This window comes from Coenobita brevimanus, chromosome 47 (genome assembly GCF_032717465.1).
Source record: "Coenobita brevimanus isolate Jiangsu-jjx chromosome 47, ASM3271746v2, whole genome shotgun sequence".
In the NCBI taxonomy this organism is placed as follows: Eukaryota; Metazoa; Arthropoda; class Malacostraca; order Decapoda; family Coenobitidae; genus Coenobita; species Coenobita brevimanus.
In genome coordinates, this window is record NC_137000.1 from 4,341,631 (window position 1) to 4,358,022 (window position 16,392).

Here is a 16,392-nt window from a genome sequence, read left to right on the forward strand (position 1 = left end):
GGTGGAAGAGTGAGTCCTATTTATTACTTTTGGGTGTGCAGATTAATGCATACGTTTTTCTGGCCAGCGTGAGAATGAACGGAAATTTTTGGATCCGCTGCATATGAGAGAGAGAGAGAGAGAGAGAGAGAGAGAGAGAGAGAGAGAGAGAGAGAGGGCACAGGCTATGTCAGTCGGGAAAATGAAATAGTATACGCCGACGGTAATATTGTTGGTGGCGTTTTCTTTGTCTTTGTTGTTGTTGTTGTTGCTTCTGTTAATACTGCTTGGCTAATTGCTTTTGTAATTATTCCGGGTGATTGTTTTTGCTGATCTGGGAACCTGTTGTTTTTGTTTGTGCTTTACTTCTTGTTTGAAGAGGGTAAAAGGAAAGTGTTTTGAATGTGTGTGTGTGTGTGTGTGTGTGTGTGTGTGTGTGTGTGTGTGTGTGTGTGTGTGTGTGTGTGTGTGTGTGTGTGTGTGTGTGTGTGTGTTCTCATTTCGCCAGGCTGTCGTCTTCTATGTTTTATTTTGGCTGCTACAGTGCGATTTCATTCAGCTCATTAGATATTTGGCAGTGGACGAGTTTGATACAAGTTCTGGTAACCCTTCCTTAGTTGAATAAATTCGTCTAGCATTAGCAAGAACGAAATAAAAAAAAATCGTGGTGAAGAGTCTGAATATACCTAAAAACACAATTTTTCTCCCCTTCAATTGCGACAACATTTCCATTTTAACATATTCTGCTCAGAGGCGTCATTATCGTTTTTAGTCCTGCCATCTCCTGACAATTTTATGCAGTACAGGTGTGACCTTTCGAACTGGAGGGGTTAGATATAGCCTTGATAAACGCCTTCGTTATGAGAGTCCTTTTCCAAGCTGAATAAAATCGTCTGGGAAGCATCAAGAATAAACCAAACAGCACCAGCAGGATTCAAAGGGTTATTTAATCTACCACCAGACGATTCTATGATACGATTATACTCAAATCTAGTAGTGATGGAATAATTAAGTCTATATTACGACCTTTAAACTCGAAAAATCTTCCCTCAGCTGATAAAAACCGTCTATAGATACCACGATTATAACAACAGACGTCGAAATATTGCTGTTTTGGTCTCGGGCTCATCCAGAAAGTGATCCCAGTGGACTGCAGGCTAAGTTGACCTCCTGAAGTCCACCACCGTCCTTTGTGGGGATTGGGAAGTGACTGAGGGGCCTTTGTATAGCCAGGCCGTTGAGCCGCTCGGATATATCAGTGCCACCAAATGAAGGCGTCTCTCTCCAGCAGTCTTCATACATGCATATAATAAAAGACGTATGCCTGCTGTACACGCATTCTATATATTCAGGGATGCGTTGTCAGAGATACATATATAAAACTGTATTACAAAGATCCACTGTTGCAGATACACGCGATATTCTGATACAATATTCGCTGGCTATTCTGACAACAGTTTCGCTTGCCTTCCTGTTTTCCTTTCATTATTCCTGACCGTGCTTACATCTTTGCATTAACGGCAAGCTGGGTTAGAATATTATTATTGTTAGGACGACGACGAGGAAGACGACACTGATGATGACGATGATGATGCTGATGATGAATACAATGGTGATGGAAATAACGACTTAATGATGAGGGATTATGATGATGATGATGATGGTAATAACCTCAATTATAATACTGTCACTAAAGTGTGTGTACTTTGCGATGCCCAGTTCCTCTCCTGTCCTATAGTCCACCCACTTTAAGTTGGCGGAGATTTTCGTCCTTCATGCAGTTTATTTACTGTATCTCAGTGTCAAAATAAAACAACACTACGGCTCTGCATCCTTCCAACAGCACCTTCGTGACTTGCACCATAATTTAGATGTTAATTTCGGGTTATAGTTTAGGCCTGAAGATGAGGAGATGGCATTTTTACCCCTTGTTAAAGTGAACAGCGTTGCTCTGAGTTTGGTTCGTTTTAATATCCTCCTCGTTAACCTATTCGCCACGATGCTCCGCCTGATTTTTTTTAAAGATGAACGGAGGAAGGAAAAACTAAACAAAAAAATAATGAAATGGTCTGGTGAAAGGCAGAATAAAAACAATCATCGTCGTGGTGATGAAGTCGATGAAAACTGCTCAACCCCTACGATCCAGTTACCAGGGCTGCATACCCAAATCATACCTCGCTAAACTTGCTCTTGAAAAACGCTAGATTGCCGCTAATTACTTACAGCTCCAGAAAATACCTATCAAGAGGGCTGTAATCTCTGGAGTATCGATAAATCTTTGTAGAAACCAGTTATCGCTTGATTTGGTGTTTCTAAGCATTAAAAACTGCAGCTAAATGGAGGTACATCTCTCTCTCTCTCTCTCTCTCTCTCTCTCTCTCTCTCTCTCTCACACACACACACACACACACACACACACACACACACACACACACACACACACACACACACACTACACTGGCAACATACGGATGACCTAAGAGACATTATTCACGCTAAGAGAGAGTTTTCGCACCGATAGGGTTAAAATATAGGCACCATTAACCTCCACACTACCACAGGGCTCTCCTATGTTGAAATAAATAAAAGGTACTAACTAAATGCGGGAGCTTCAGGGCCCAAATACGGTGCTTCGCTAAAACCGCTAAGGACTACAAGCGTGTGGCGAAATCCTCACGTCCCTAACACGGAAACAGACAAATAAATAAGTAAATACATGAATATAAATAAATAAATAATAACTGATCTGACAGCAAGAACAAACTTATAAGAACGTCAACTGTATTCAAGCGGCTAACTTTCTCCCGCCAATACAGTAAATGCATTCCTTGAGCGTGGTAAAATCGTCTGGAGAAAACCTGAATAAAACAAAACGCGTAGTCGTGCTGAAGATATAAGTTCTATCATCAAAACAAAGTGAAAAGGACAAAGTGAGGTATTATTTCTCCTCTGTGAAACGAAGGTAAACCCACTCGTCACCCATTCTCTTTCCCTTTCTCCTTTCTACTCTCCCCTTCCTTTTCCTACATTTTCCAGTCCTACTCGTATCTCCGTCATTTCCAAAGTCCCACACGAGCGTCAATCCTTCACGCCTCTTCTCTCGTCTCTATTTCCCGTCCTTTCATTCCTCAGTTCTATCCCTCCCTCTCTTTCTCGCTCATGCACACAGAAATATACAGAGGATGTCAGAAAATACCCCGTGCGGTTACAGAAAAGGTGTGGCAGTGTCAGATGGAACTGTGCTTTGCGTAAGTGAAGTGTGATGTGTGAAGTGTGGTAGTGTTTGGCATTTGTGAAGTTTGACAGTGTAAAGTGTGTGACGAGTGTAGCAGTGTGAGCGGTGTGTGAATTGTGGCCGTGTTTAGTGAGACTGTGTGATGCGTGGTAGTGTGAGATGTGTGGTTTGGTGATAGTGTGAGCTGTGTGTGGTGTGGTGGTGTGAGATGTGAGTGGTGTGGTAGTGTGAGATGTGTGTCGTGTGGTACTGCGAGATGTGAGTGGTGTAGTGTGAAGTGTGGCTTTGTTAAGTATGGTAGGATGAAGTGTGACGGTGAAAGGCAAGGTAATGTAAAGTGTGGTGGTCTCTGTGTTGCAGTCGGAGTAGCAACGTGGAATGTGTGAAATATGGCATTATGAAGGGTGGCAAAATGAACTGTGTCAGCATAAAACGTGGGAGCGGGAGGCGAGGTTGCGGTGTTCTGTGTGATAATGTGTAAGTGTAAAGTGCAAGTGTATGGTGTGGCACAATGAGGCGTGGTAGTATGAAATGTGGTAGACTTTGGCATGTCCTGGAGTACCACATAAGCAAATCACATAACACACAGCACAGAACAACACAGAATGACAAACACACACCTACTGTTCTCAGCCTTGAAAGAGTCGTCATGTCCAGTCCGCTGTGCATGTTAGACACCCACGCAGGAGGGAGACTTCGTAACAGACTCCACAATCACTCACGCACTCATAGGCACGCAATCAAGGTGGCAGGAGCTGGCAGTGGGGAGGAAGTATGAAAGCACCAAAACACAGGCAAACATACTCATGCAAACATACCAGCACACCCAAACGCACACAACCACTGGCACAAGCAAAATAGGATGATCAACAGCATGCCGAATGAGATGAAATTTTACTTATGCACACACACACACACACACACACACACACACACACACACACACACACACACACACACACACACACGTAAACACGAACTCGGAAGGGCATACATAATCACGGCTTAATAACACTGGCAAAAATTATTGAAACGCACATTAATTATCTCACCGGGATAAAAATTCATGGATGAAAACTAACAGAAAAATATTCAGAATTTACAACACAGGTACACAGGGAAGTATACACGGACACATAGACACATGGACACACACACACACAGTTCCCCTTCCCCTCGCCCCCACACATATCCCAACAAGAAAACAACTCTTGCCAACATCCACATATTGTCCCCCTGTCCCGCACCCTACACACAGTCTCTCACCCACTTACACACGCCAGACCGTATTCTATGTGACACAGGAGCCTTCGCAGCACCTGCTCCTTGGCGATTTAATCTGAATATTACACTTCAGTATTGTCTATTATATTTCTCTCGGGTTAATATCGGCATCGCTTGCATCAACAGCACACAAGAAGATACCGAGACGTACTGCACAGAATAAATAGCTAAGGAGGTGTCACGAAATCTCTAAGGCCATCTCGAATGCCTCCTGACACGCACATAACGCTTTTCCCTCACATCCTTGTTTACCTTCACACGGGTGCTGGAGAGGGACGCCTTCATGTGGTTGCACAAATACGGCCGAGTTGCACCACTGCCCGGTTACAAAAAACTCCATCTCTCTCTCTATCCCTTAAAAGGAGGACGGTGGACTACCGGAGGGGGGCATCTTCAGCCTGCAGTCCACAGGGTTCATACTAATAACTTGCACACATGGACCCCTTTTTCCATCACCGTTTCCTCACCACACCTACACAATCCCCTCGTCCCCCATAATTATATTTTTCCGCGGGGGATTTGGCTCTTGAGTGTGCTGATGAGTTTTGCTACCTGACGGAATCTGATTAACGCGCAGAGTGGTGCAAAAGGTAGCTCAGTCGCGAGAGGCAGAAGAGGTTGGTGGACGTTTGCAGAGCTCCTGCTGTCTGTAGGCAATGGACTCTAAAATCTAGAAGGGAAAATATATGCTTCGTTTTCAAGATAAGTGACTCTCTGTCAGGCTAAAGGAGGTTACTTGTCGACAGTGAAGCTACTCTACAAATGAGGGGAACTACAGGGCATATGTTCCATGTGTAAGAACTGTGATATTGTGGTAACAGACTGTGGGTAGTAAGGGAGGACAACATTCGCAGATTCCAGGGTGCTGAAAATGGAGAGATTGATGTGTACTGCCACACTTCAGTGACAGGACAACGGACACCGATTCTGGAGGACAATTCAGCACTAAGAATGTTGGTGAGGTGATCCGGACATAGTGAAGCTATGTCTATATATGACTGCAGGAAAAAGAAAAAGAAACTTGGACAGAAAAAAAGGAAAGAAAAAGAAAAGGGAAGTAAAGGAAAGAAAGCTGGAAAATGTCCTGAGAAAGAGTCTTAAGGTTAGGGGACTAGAATGTAAAGCTGGAAGAGACCGTGCAGCATGGAAAGTATCCTTCAGGTGGAAAAGGCGGACCCTTAAAAGCCGGAAACACTGCCTTTCAAAACGTGTATGTACATAGAGGCCTTCACGTGGTGGCACCGATATAACTAGGCAGTCAAGTTCCATGGATATACAGACGTCCCTCACTTCCCTCGTTAACCACCCAAAAGGAGGATCGTAGTAAGGGCAACAGAGTTCACGTTTCATATAAACCTGGGGCTACTACCACTACTGCTGACCCTTTTCCCTCACATATACACATACATGACCCCTCCTTCTACTCACATATTCACGTTCCCGTCTCCCTATACATACACAGACTACCCTTACATAGTCTCAGTTCACTCAAATACATCTTCACATACACTCAAGTCCCTGCTTCCACACATCCGCAAACCCTCCTCACGTGAAAGCAATCTCTTGAACTTTGCACGCACACACACACACACACACACACACACACACACACACACACACACACACACACACCTCATACACAAAGACCCCAAACACAAACACCCCACACACAAATATATGAACATAATCACTCCACACACGCAAATATAGAAACACGAACACCCCACGCACACAAACACAAATACACACACACACACACACACACACACACACTTCCTCTACACGCACAAGCACGTCAAGAGGGTAGTGCCGCTTCAATTGGTATCAAATATTCACACAAGCCCCGTCGACCCCCAGCTACCTACACTTCCGACTGCCCACGTCTTGCCTGCGCTGGAGATGAGAGGATGAGCAGTGGAGGGTAAGGATGAGAAATGATGTGCATGGGGTAGGAGAGGAGGGTGAAAGGAGGATGGATGATGGGATGAAAAGCTTAGCCGAAGAAGGATGTGGAAGAAGGATTTCGTAGGATGGGGAAGTATGGAGGATGCATGAGAGAACGAGATGATGACCTGGAGGACGTGAAGGATGGATAACGGTGGAGGGATAGGAAGAAGTATGGAGAATGGATGAGAGGGTAAAAGGATGAACAAAGGAAGATAAGAAGAACGGATAATGTAAGGAGACTGAATGACGGACGAACAGAGGAGGAGCAGGAGGAGGATGGATGATGTAGGAAAGATTGGAGGAGGAGGAGGAGGAGGAGGAGGAGGAGGAGGAGGAGGAGGAGGAGGAGGACGACGACGACGACGACGACGACGACGACGAAGACGACGACGATGATGATGATGATGATGATGATGATGATGATGATAAGGTTAGATGAGAGGATGAAAAACTGAGCAGAGGAGGATGGGTAGAACAGATGATGTAGGAAAGGGGGAAAAAGAGAAGGAATGGAAGGATTGATGATGTATGAGGGATAGGAAGATGGATGATGTGTAAGGGAGAGGAGGAATAGGAGAAGAGATGTGGGAGAGGTTGATGATGAAAATGAAAGTAAAATGAATGATCTAGGAGTGGAAGGCGAGATGGAAATGGGAGGGATGAATGAAAGGCTGAAAAGTTGACAGGAAGATGACACTGATAAAAGCTGTAGGAGGGATATGACGAGAAATAATGCAGAAGAGGAGAGACAGATGAAGGGAAAGGAAAAGAGAAGGAAGGGGAATAAATTATGTCGGAGGAATAGAAGGACGGATGATTTAGAAGAAAGGATAGATGACAGTGGAAGATGCAGAACGGGTAAAGGGTTGAAAAGTGTTGAAGATGACCAGAAAAGAGGATGTAAAACTCCATAAGGATAGATAATAAAGAAAGAGAGAAACGAAGAGAAAGAGGGGGGTGAAATGAAAAGATGGAGAAAGCACTGCGAAGTATTACGGATCACGAGAGGAGAGGAGAGAAAGATAAAGGTCGGGGAAACAGTGGAGAATCGAATGAGTGAAGGGAAAAAAAAATAAAGATGAAGGGGAAAGGAAAAGACAGGAGGAATAAAAAGGCCGAAAGGGAGGAAAAGAGGGGAAAAAGAATTGAGAGAGACGGAGAGCGGAGCGGAGAAAGGACTGAGAGGGGAGGGAAAGACAGATCAAGGATGGAGGGGAAAGGTGATACAGAGGAAGCAAAAAGTTTGAGGGGAAAGACAAAAAATTATGACGATGGGCTAGAAAGGAAGGGGGAAGGAAAAGGAATAGAAAAGAAACAAGAAAAAAAAGATGGAGACGAAAGCAAATGAGACAGAGAAGAGGAAAGGAAGAGAGAGAGAGAGAGAGAGAGAGAGAGAGAGAATTGGGATGGAGAAGAAAAAAGTTAACACGGATGAAGAACGATGAAACAAGAGAAAAGAGGAGAATGAAGGCAGAAAACAGACGGGGATGAATGAGAGAGAAGAAAACGGAAGGAGAACGGGACTGAGAGGAGAGGAAACGGGGGATTACAGGGATGAAGAAGGATGAAAGAGAATAAGTAAGGAAGGACGAGAGCCTGAAGTAAAAGTGGATGACTGCTTCAGGGAGGAGAAACGAGGAGTAAAATAAGAAGTAAAAATATAGGCAAACTTAAAAGAAAATGATGAATTAAACAGGAAAAAGAGAGAACATGATAAGTATAGAGATAGAAAACCAAAAGGCTGAGTGACGCTAACGTATATATATAATTACAATTTAGGAAGAGGAGAACAAGAAAATAAGGGGCAGAAGGAAAAGGTCAGTAGCATGAAAAAAAGAAAGATTCTTGGAATGTAAAGAAACAGACATTAGACGAGAGGCGATGTAATCATACAAAATAAGAATGTGGAGTGGCGGGGGGGTTAAAGGAAGACGATGGAGGGGAGAGTGAGATGGAGATGAAAGGAAAGGAGGAAGGGAGAGGAAGATGGCGAAAGGAAATCAGGTAAAGGGTAGGAATCATAAGGGAAATGATTGGGGACGAGGTTGGGGGACGACAGGAAGATCAGAGAGATAAGTTCTTTAGAGGAATGGGACATGGAACACAGACGGACGGACAGACACACAAAGAACACCCAGGACTCACGTATGACACAAGGAATCCCTTCTCCCCGATGACATAACACACCATTAAGACATGTTGTGATATGTTACCCAAGACTTGCAAAAGAGAACAAAGGAGTACAAAGGAAAGCAGACAACAACAGACTTGTTGGTCCTTTCGAGACCGTTTGTTATAGGGAAGGTCATACCTAACAAAACAGTTCTACGAGTCAAAAACAAGGAGAGATATAAAAAGCCGAATGGCTTCTCCAGCCCACCAAACCCTCTAGCCGGAGCCAGGAAGAAATGGTGAGAAGGACCAACATGAAGCACAGAAAAAAATGACATGGAGATTTAATAGAAAAGAATGATGGGAATCGCTGCTCAACACTAGCTTAACCTGGAAGGGAAACCTTCATTAAGTTGAAAGACACAAACAATCCTTATATGACACCAGACCAACACGATATGATACAACTTCCATGCCTCCTTTCTCATCAAGAGGAAACATGGTACAACTTACCTTCCTCCTGAGAATACATATGGCAGAGACAAGATATATGACATGTTTCCCCTTCCCCCAAAGACACATGACGAGAAACTCCATCCCTCATAGGCCTAAGGCATAAATCCCCTCCCTTTCAGAACACACATACGACAAAGTTTTAGGGTAAGTATGACACAAGAGGGCAACTCACTGGCAAACAACCCTTTCCGCCCCCCACCCCCATCCAGGACATACATAGTACAATAAACCCACACTTCCATCCACGACATAAAGTATATAACATGCACCGACAATACGACCTACGACCCCTCCAACACACACACACTACGAAAACACGACATACTGCACACACACACACACACACACACACACACACACACACACACACACACACACACACACACACACACACACCACTACATTTTACCCACGACACCGAAACACCGCGAAATCACGATACACAATTACCACCCATTTTATACAGGAATCTCTCCCCACGACACCTTATGACTGCAAGCAACACCATAAGACATACCTCACTTTCCAAGATACATATGAGAATTCCCTCCCTCCACGACACGTAAGGCATTCAACAACCCCCTCTCCTCTCCATGACACAAACATCTCCTACCACAACAAACAAGACATAATCCTCCCTCCTCATGGCACATACGACACAGTGCGACACAAAAGTTAGTGTCGCTGTGCTCGTCCCAGCCCCACCCATGACAATCCCTCCCCGTCTCCCCACATGACACATATGACAATACCACTCCTTCTCGACACATATGACAGCATGCCACAGGGGAAGAAGCAAGTGTCACTGTGTTCGTAAAAATGATGCAAGTTAACTCCCCTATCCATGACACATACATGACACAAATCCCTCCAACCTCACCACACATGCTGCATGACCCAGCACGACATATATGACAGCACGAACAAACATGACATCACGAATACGATTCTTCATGACAAATGTGACACTCAACGCATGACACCCCCACCACATGACACCAATACATGACACCCCCAGCACATGATATCCCGTAATACCTGATAAAGAACACACGACACCCTACACACATGACACCCCACAGCACATGACACCCCACTGCACATGACACCCAACAGCGCACGACGTATTATTTCGTCTCGGATCTATCCATGAAAAAAATATGACGATTCTCCATCCACAGCACATGACAGCACAACACACATGACACAGCACGACACACCCAAGCACAGGTGACACAAAAGAGCTCGTCCCAGCCTCTTTCTTGACACGTATGACACAATCCCCTCCCAACATATGACACATGACACATACGGGTGGAAGTGAGAATGTGTCGCAGTGTCGGTCGAGTCTCTGCATTTGATCCGGCACACGAGTTACCCTAATTGACGGAGGGACGTTTGATCTCCCCGGCATTCTGTCCGACTTAACACTGCCCCAGGTATCAAAAGGCCTCGCTGGCTGTGTGTGTGTGTATGTGTGTGGTTGTGTGTGTGCGTGTGTGTAGGAAAAGTACGAGAAAGAGTAGGGAATGGGAGATCAAGGTGTTAACTGACTTTTACTGCCCTAGTTGCTGTGTGTGTGTGTGTGTGTGTGTGTGTGTGTGTGTGTGTGTGTGTGTGTGTGTGTGTGTGTGTGTGTGTGTGTGTGTGTGTGTGTGTGTGTGTGTGTGTGTGTGTGTGTGTGTGTGTGTGTGTGAGAGAGAGAGAGAGAGAGAGAGAGAGAGAGAGAGAGAGAGAGAGAGAGAGAGAGAGGAGGGGTGGGGGGCACGAATCCGACAAAATCGTACGGAAGAGGAAAAAGAAAAGTAGAACTAAGTCAGATATCTGAAGAAAATGTGGACGTTTTGAGTGACAGTGGCCAGAGAAGGAAATATATTAAGGTGAAGAAACAGGTGTGAAGGGAGGAAGAATGAAAGGCACAGGAGTACAAAGAGAACTGGGTCAAAACTGGAGAGAAAAACAACTGAGGAAGGGAGGAGAATGGGGATGGAGAACACGATACATAAAATAAATCGGGGGAAGTGGAAATGGGACACGAGAGCAAGGAAAACGGGAACAAGGAGAGGAAGAGGAATTCAAAGAGATGAGAGACAAATGCCGAAAAGGAAGGACGGAATCGATGGAAAGGAAACACTAAAGCGAACCTGTGAAGAAAAGACACAACACACGGGAAGAAAGAAGGCTGGAGGTAGGAAAAGAAGCTGAAATTAGAGAGACGAAAAGAGGGGATGAATATAAAAGGGGAAGGAACGGAAAGGCAAGATACAAAAAGAAGGAGAATGTAGACAGGAAGAGAGTGTAGGGGCAACTAAACTCAATGACTACACCTACGGTATACTCATATCCACCCATCCACGCACATCAGCGACACCCTCACCCGCCCACCCCGAAATCCACATCTTCACCACCCTACACACACACACACACACACACACACACACACACACACACACACACACACACACACACACACACTGTATTTTGGGTTGGTTAGCATGGAGGGTGAGGTTGGAAAGTCTTTATATTCTCAATCTTCATTTTCATTGGAAACATAATGGGAAGTGTAGTGGAGGCGGAACGGGAGAAAATGGGAAATGTATCAGATGAGGGGGAAGTAGGTCAGTGTGTGTGTGTGTGTGTGTGTGTGTGTGTGTGTGTGTGTGTGTGTGTGTGTGTGTGTGTGTGTGTGTGTGTGTGTGTGTGTGTGTGTGTGTGTGTGTGTGTGTGTGTACGCATGAAAAACAGACAGGGAGGCAGAGATACAAGAAGACGTATAGACAGCATGGCTCTCTCTCTCTCTCTCTCTCTCTCAAATTTCATCTCCATTTCTTCCCTTCCCATATCCCTCGTCCTCCACTTCCTCTTCGCTAATCCCCATCTTTCTCCTCCCATCTTCCTCCCCATCTCTCTCTCTCCTTGTTAATTATCTCTCTTCGTTAATAGTATCTTCTTAATTACTTGTCCTTGCCGTCCTCCTTCTAATTACAACTTGTAGTAATTGCATCTGTCTTCATTCCTCCCATCTTTCCTCTCCCTCTCTTCCGCCTGCCTCACTTATTTCTTTTATCTTCTCTCTTCTTCCTCTTCTTTTACTGTTTCCTCCTGTCTCCCATGGCTCCTTTTTTTTTTTCCCCTTTCCTATTATACTCTCTATTTTCCTCTACGTTTTTCAGACCTTTTTTTTCCTAGCTTAGCACTTTTTCATCCTTTTACTCTCTCTCTCTCTCTCTCTCTCTCTCTCTCTCTCTCTCTCATTTCTCTTTCTAAATTTCTCCCACGTTCTGTAGTCTTTCTTTTCCTTCAGGTTCCTGTAATTTTTCCTTTTCCCCAATTATCTTTTGCTCTTTTTCCAATCTTTCACTTTTTTATCTAAATCTTAAATATCTTCCCTTTCGTCTTTGTCGCCCTTGATTTTTTTTTCTGTATATTCTATGTTTTTTTTTTTTTTCTGTTCCTTGCTGATTTAACTTCGTTCGTACTTCCTCTTATTATCTTGAATCTTTGCTTTGTCTTCTTTTTTCTGTTTCTTCTTCCTTCACGTGTTTTTTTATATAATTTTTTCATTCCACTTATTTTTTCTCTACCCCGGTCTTACTTCCTCTATTTTTCTTTGTCGTTTACTCTTATTAGCTTGTCCCATCTATCTTTTTTTTTTTTTTGGTTATCTTTTTTCTTTGTCTTCTCTTCATGTCTTCATTTCTCTTTAGCCCTCTTTACCTTCGACATTTTTTCTCTGTTATTTTCTGTCATTCTCCAACAGTTTCTCGACAATGTTCAAATCTGTTTTATACGTCTCCGTTATCCCCCTCACATTCATTACACCTTTCATTCCCCCCTTTCTTTTTACATTCCTTTTTACTTTCACCTTTTATCTGCTGTCTTGATTTCCACTTCCTCTGTTGCTTCCACTCTTCTTCTTCTTCTTCTCCCTCCCTTCTTCCCTCTTCTGTCTCTGCTTCTTGCCTCCTTTCTTCCTTGTATTTTCTCTGTTCCCCATACTCTCCCTCTCTCTCTCTTTTATACTCTTTATCTTTTCCTTCCACTTTCTGTATTCCCCACCCCCTTTTTATCGCTTATCTTCCCACTCCTCTATCTCAATTTCTTTACTCCTCCATCTCCACTCCTGTTGCGTCTACACTCTTCCTCCCCCTCCACCTCTTCATCTCCCCTACTCCTTGCTCCTCTTCCTCCTCCTCTCTTCACCTCCCTCCCTCATCTACCTCCTCTCTTCCTTCTCTCCTCATTTTCCCCTTCTTTTTCTCCAGCCTCTCTCTTTCTTACATCACCTCCTCTTTTCCTCTCCCTCCATCCAGACTTCCTAGTTCTGCTCCTCTCCCCCCCTTCTTCTTCCTTCACCTCTTCTTTTTCTCGCAGCACTTCCTCTTCCTTTCCTCCTCCTCCTCCCCCTCACCTCCTCTCTTCCGGCTCTTACACCCCCCCCTCCTCCTCTTTATCTTCTCTCTTCCTTGTTCCTCTTCCTCCTCCTCTCTTCACCTCCCTCCTTCCTGCTTGCATCTCTGCTTTCAAATTGCCTTATCTAATCTTCTTCGCCTCTTTCCCTCTAATCACTTCCACTCCCTTCCTCTCTTCCTTTAGCGCATTTTCTCTGCTTCCCTCCTCATTTCTCTCTATTTTATTCAATCTTTTTTTATATTGACTTTATTTCCATCATTTTTTCTTGCTTAATTCAACTCTTTGCCACTTTCTATTACTTCCACTTTCTTCCTCTCTTCCTTATTCCCATTTAATCTATATTTCTCCCATCATCTCTACCGTATTCCGTTTTCTTTATCTCTGCCCGCCTTTCTCCAATCATTTCCACTCCCTTCCTCTCTCCCTTACTCCAGTTTCTTAATTTTTTCTCGTTTTTCTCCCTTACAGCATTATTCTTAGTCTTTATTTTTTAATTATTATTTCTCACCTTCACTGGCTTCCTCTCTTCCTTGTAACATTTTCTCTTGATTTCTCATTTCCTTTATCTGGCTGCAGTCTTCTTTATTTCCCTTATTATTCTCACTATGTCTCTTCTTTATTTAACATTTCCTTAAACTTGTCTTCCTTTTTATCCTGTTCTCTTCGTATCTTCTCTTTTTGTTATTTATATCTTCATGTGGCATTATTTTTTTTCTTTTTTTTTATCTCATTTCTTTTTTTTCTTCATAATTTCCTTTCGCAACTGTTTACTGTACATTCTTATTTTTTATTCTCGTAATTACTTCATTGGTCAACTTTTCAAACTCTCTCTCTCTCTCTCTCTCTCTCTCTCTCTCATCCGACGCCCACCTCCTCGTTTTCCAGTCCTTTTCCTGTTTTCTATTTCCATGGCGTTCTCTTCCTTTTCCATCTATCCTTCCTCTTACTCTCCCTCGCCTTTTATCTAAGTCTCCCCTCTCACTCAGTCTCTCCCTTCCTTCCGTCAATTACATACCGGTCTTTGCCTCTCTTCATTTACCTCCCCTCTCAATCTTCCATCTGTCTCTCCTCTTCCTCTCACTTACAGTTCCTCCCTCCCTCCCTCTCTCTCTCTCTCTCTCTCTCTCTCTCAGATTACTTTCTCAGTCTCCCCCTATTTTCCATTTCTCATCTTCTTCACCTTCCATTTCATTCCATGTCTTTTCCTTCCTTCATAATATCCCTTTATTTCCTCCATCCTCTCTCTCTTTCTCTCTTTCACCGTGTGTGTGTGTGTGTGTGTGTGTGTGTGTGTGTGTGTGTGTGTGTGTGTGTGTGTGTGTGTGTGTGTGTGTGTGTGTGTGTGTGTGTGTGTGTGTGTGTGTGTGTGTGTGTGTGTGTGTGTGTGTGTGTGTGTGTGTGTGTGTGTGTGTGTGTGTGTGTGTGTGTGTGTGTGTGTGTGTGTGTGTGTACCGGCTTCAATCACATCTCTCCCTCTCAGTACCAAATGCAATGAGTCCAACCATGCACCTGCACTTCTCTTTTCTATACCTTTTCTCTCTGTCTCCCTCCATCTCTCTCTCTCTCATCACACTTCATCCCTTAACTTCCCCTCTCTCAGTCACAATTCTGTAACTCTCACATCTGTCTCTCTTTTTTAATTTCTTCATACCTTTTTTCCACCTCCAACATTCTTTTTCAGCCACCGTTCAACGTCTTCCATCCTCAATCGCATCCCCCTCCCCCTTCTTCCATTTCCCTCCATCTCTCCCTACCCTCCTCCCTCAACCACAACTCTCTCTCTCTCTCTCTCTCGTAAATTCAGCAGTTCAAACTCTACCTGCATCTCTCTTTTCTCGCCCTCCTTCCATCTCTGTCTCTACACATCTCTCCTCTCCCTTCCTCCTTTCAGTATCCTTCCATCATTTCCTGCCTTTCTCCCGCAATCATAACTCTCTCTCCCACTCTCGACCCCGGCAGAATAAGTGTCCAAGCATCCACCCCAGTCTCTTCTTTTTTCTCCCTTCTTCCCTCTCAACCTCTCTCCATATCCCTCCATCTCTCATCAAAGACCTTCCTTTTCTTCACTCTGTCACAATCGATCTTGAACCTTTCTTTTAGCTTCTTACTTTCCCAGTCTTCCTCTTTTCCAATCCTGTTTTTGCTCCCTCAAATAATTTTCATCGTCTTCCGTTGTCTCCCTTTTCCAACTGCCTCCTCTACCTCCCCCCATCTCTCCCTGCTTTCGTGTCTCAATCACAAGTCTCTCTCCCTCTCGCAATTCCGGTAGCATTCGAGTCCAGTCATCCAACTGCGTCTCTCTTTTCTCTCCCTTCTTCCCACTCAGTCTCTTGCATCTTTCCCTTCCCCCTCTCAATATCCCTCCATCCCTTCCTGCCTTCTTCCATCTCTCCCCTGTCTTCCTCCCTCAATCACAACTCTCTCTCTCTCCCTCTCTCGCAATCCTAGCAGAATCCCAGTCCAAGCATCCACCTGCATCTCTTGAAACAGATGTAAAGCAGCCCCTGTAATTAATGCCCCTGTTACTGCTAATGGTCCTCCCAGATTAAATGGGAAGGCGGGCGGGGTTTTAGGGTAATTAGCTAATAGGTATTGTAGCAAGGTAGAGGAGCAGGCGAGGCAGGCAGGCGCTGGAGCAGAGGACAGGCGTGGTGGTTGAGTTAGGTTAGGTTCACTTAGATTGCTTCAGGTTAAGTTAAAATGGTTTTGGCTACTTCAAGTTAGGTTTGGGTAAGTTAGGTTAGGTTTGGATTTTTCAGGCTGGGTTCGGCTGGGTTGGTTGTGGTGAACTTGGGTTAGGGTACTTACGGTTAGGATTAAATGGCTTGAGCTAGTTTAGGTTTGATTAGGTGAGTTAGGTTCTGTTAGGATATTTTAAGTTGGGCTGGGTTGGGTTGGGTTGGGTT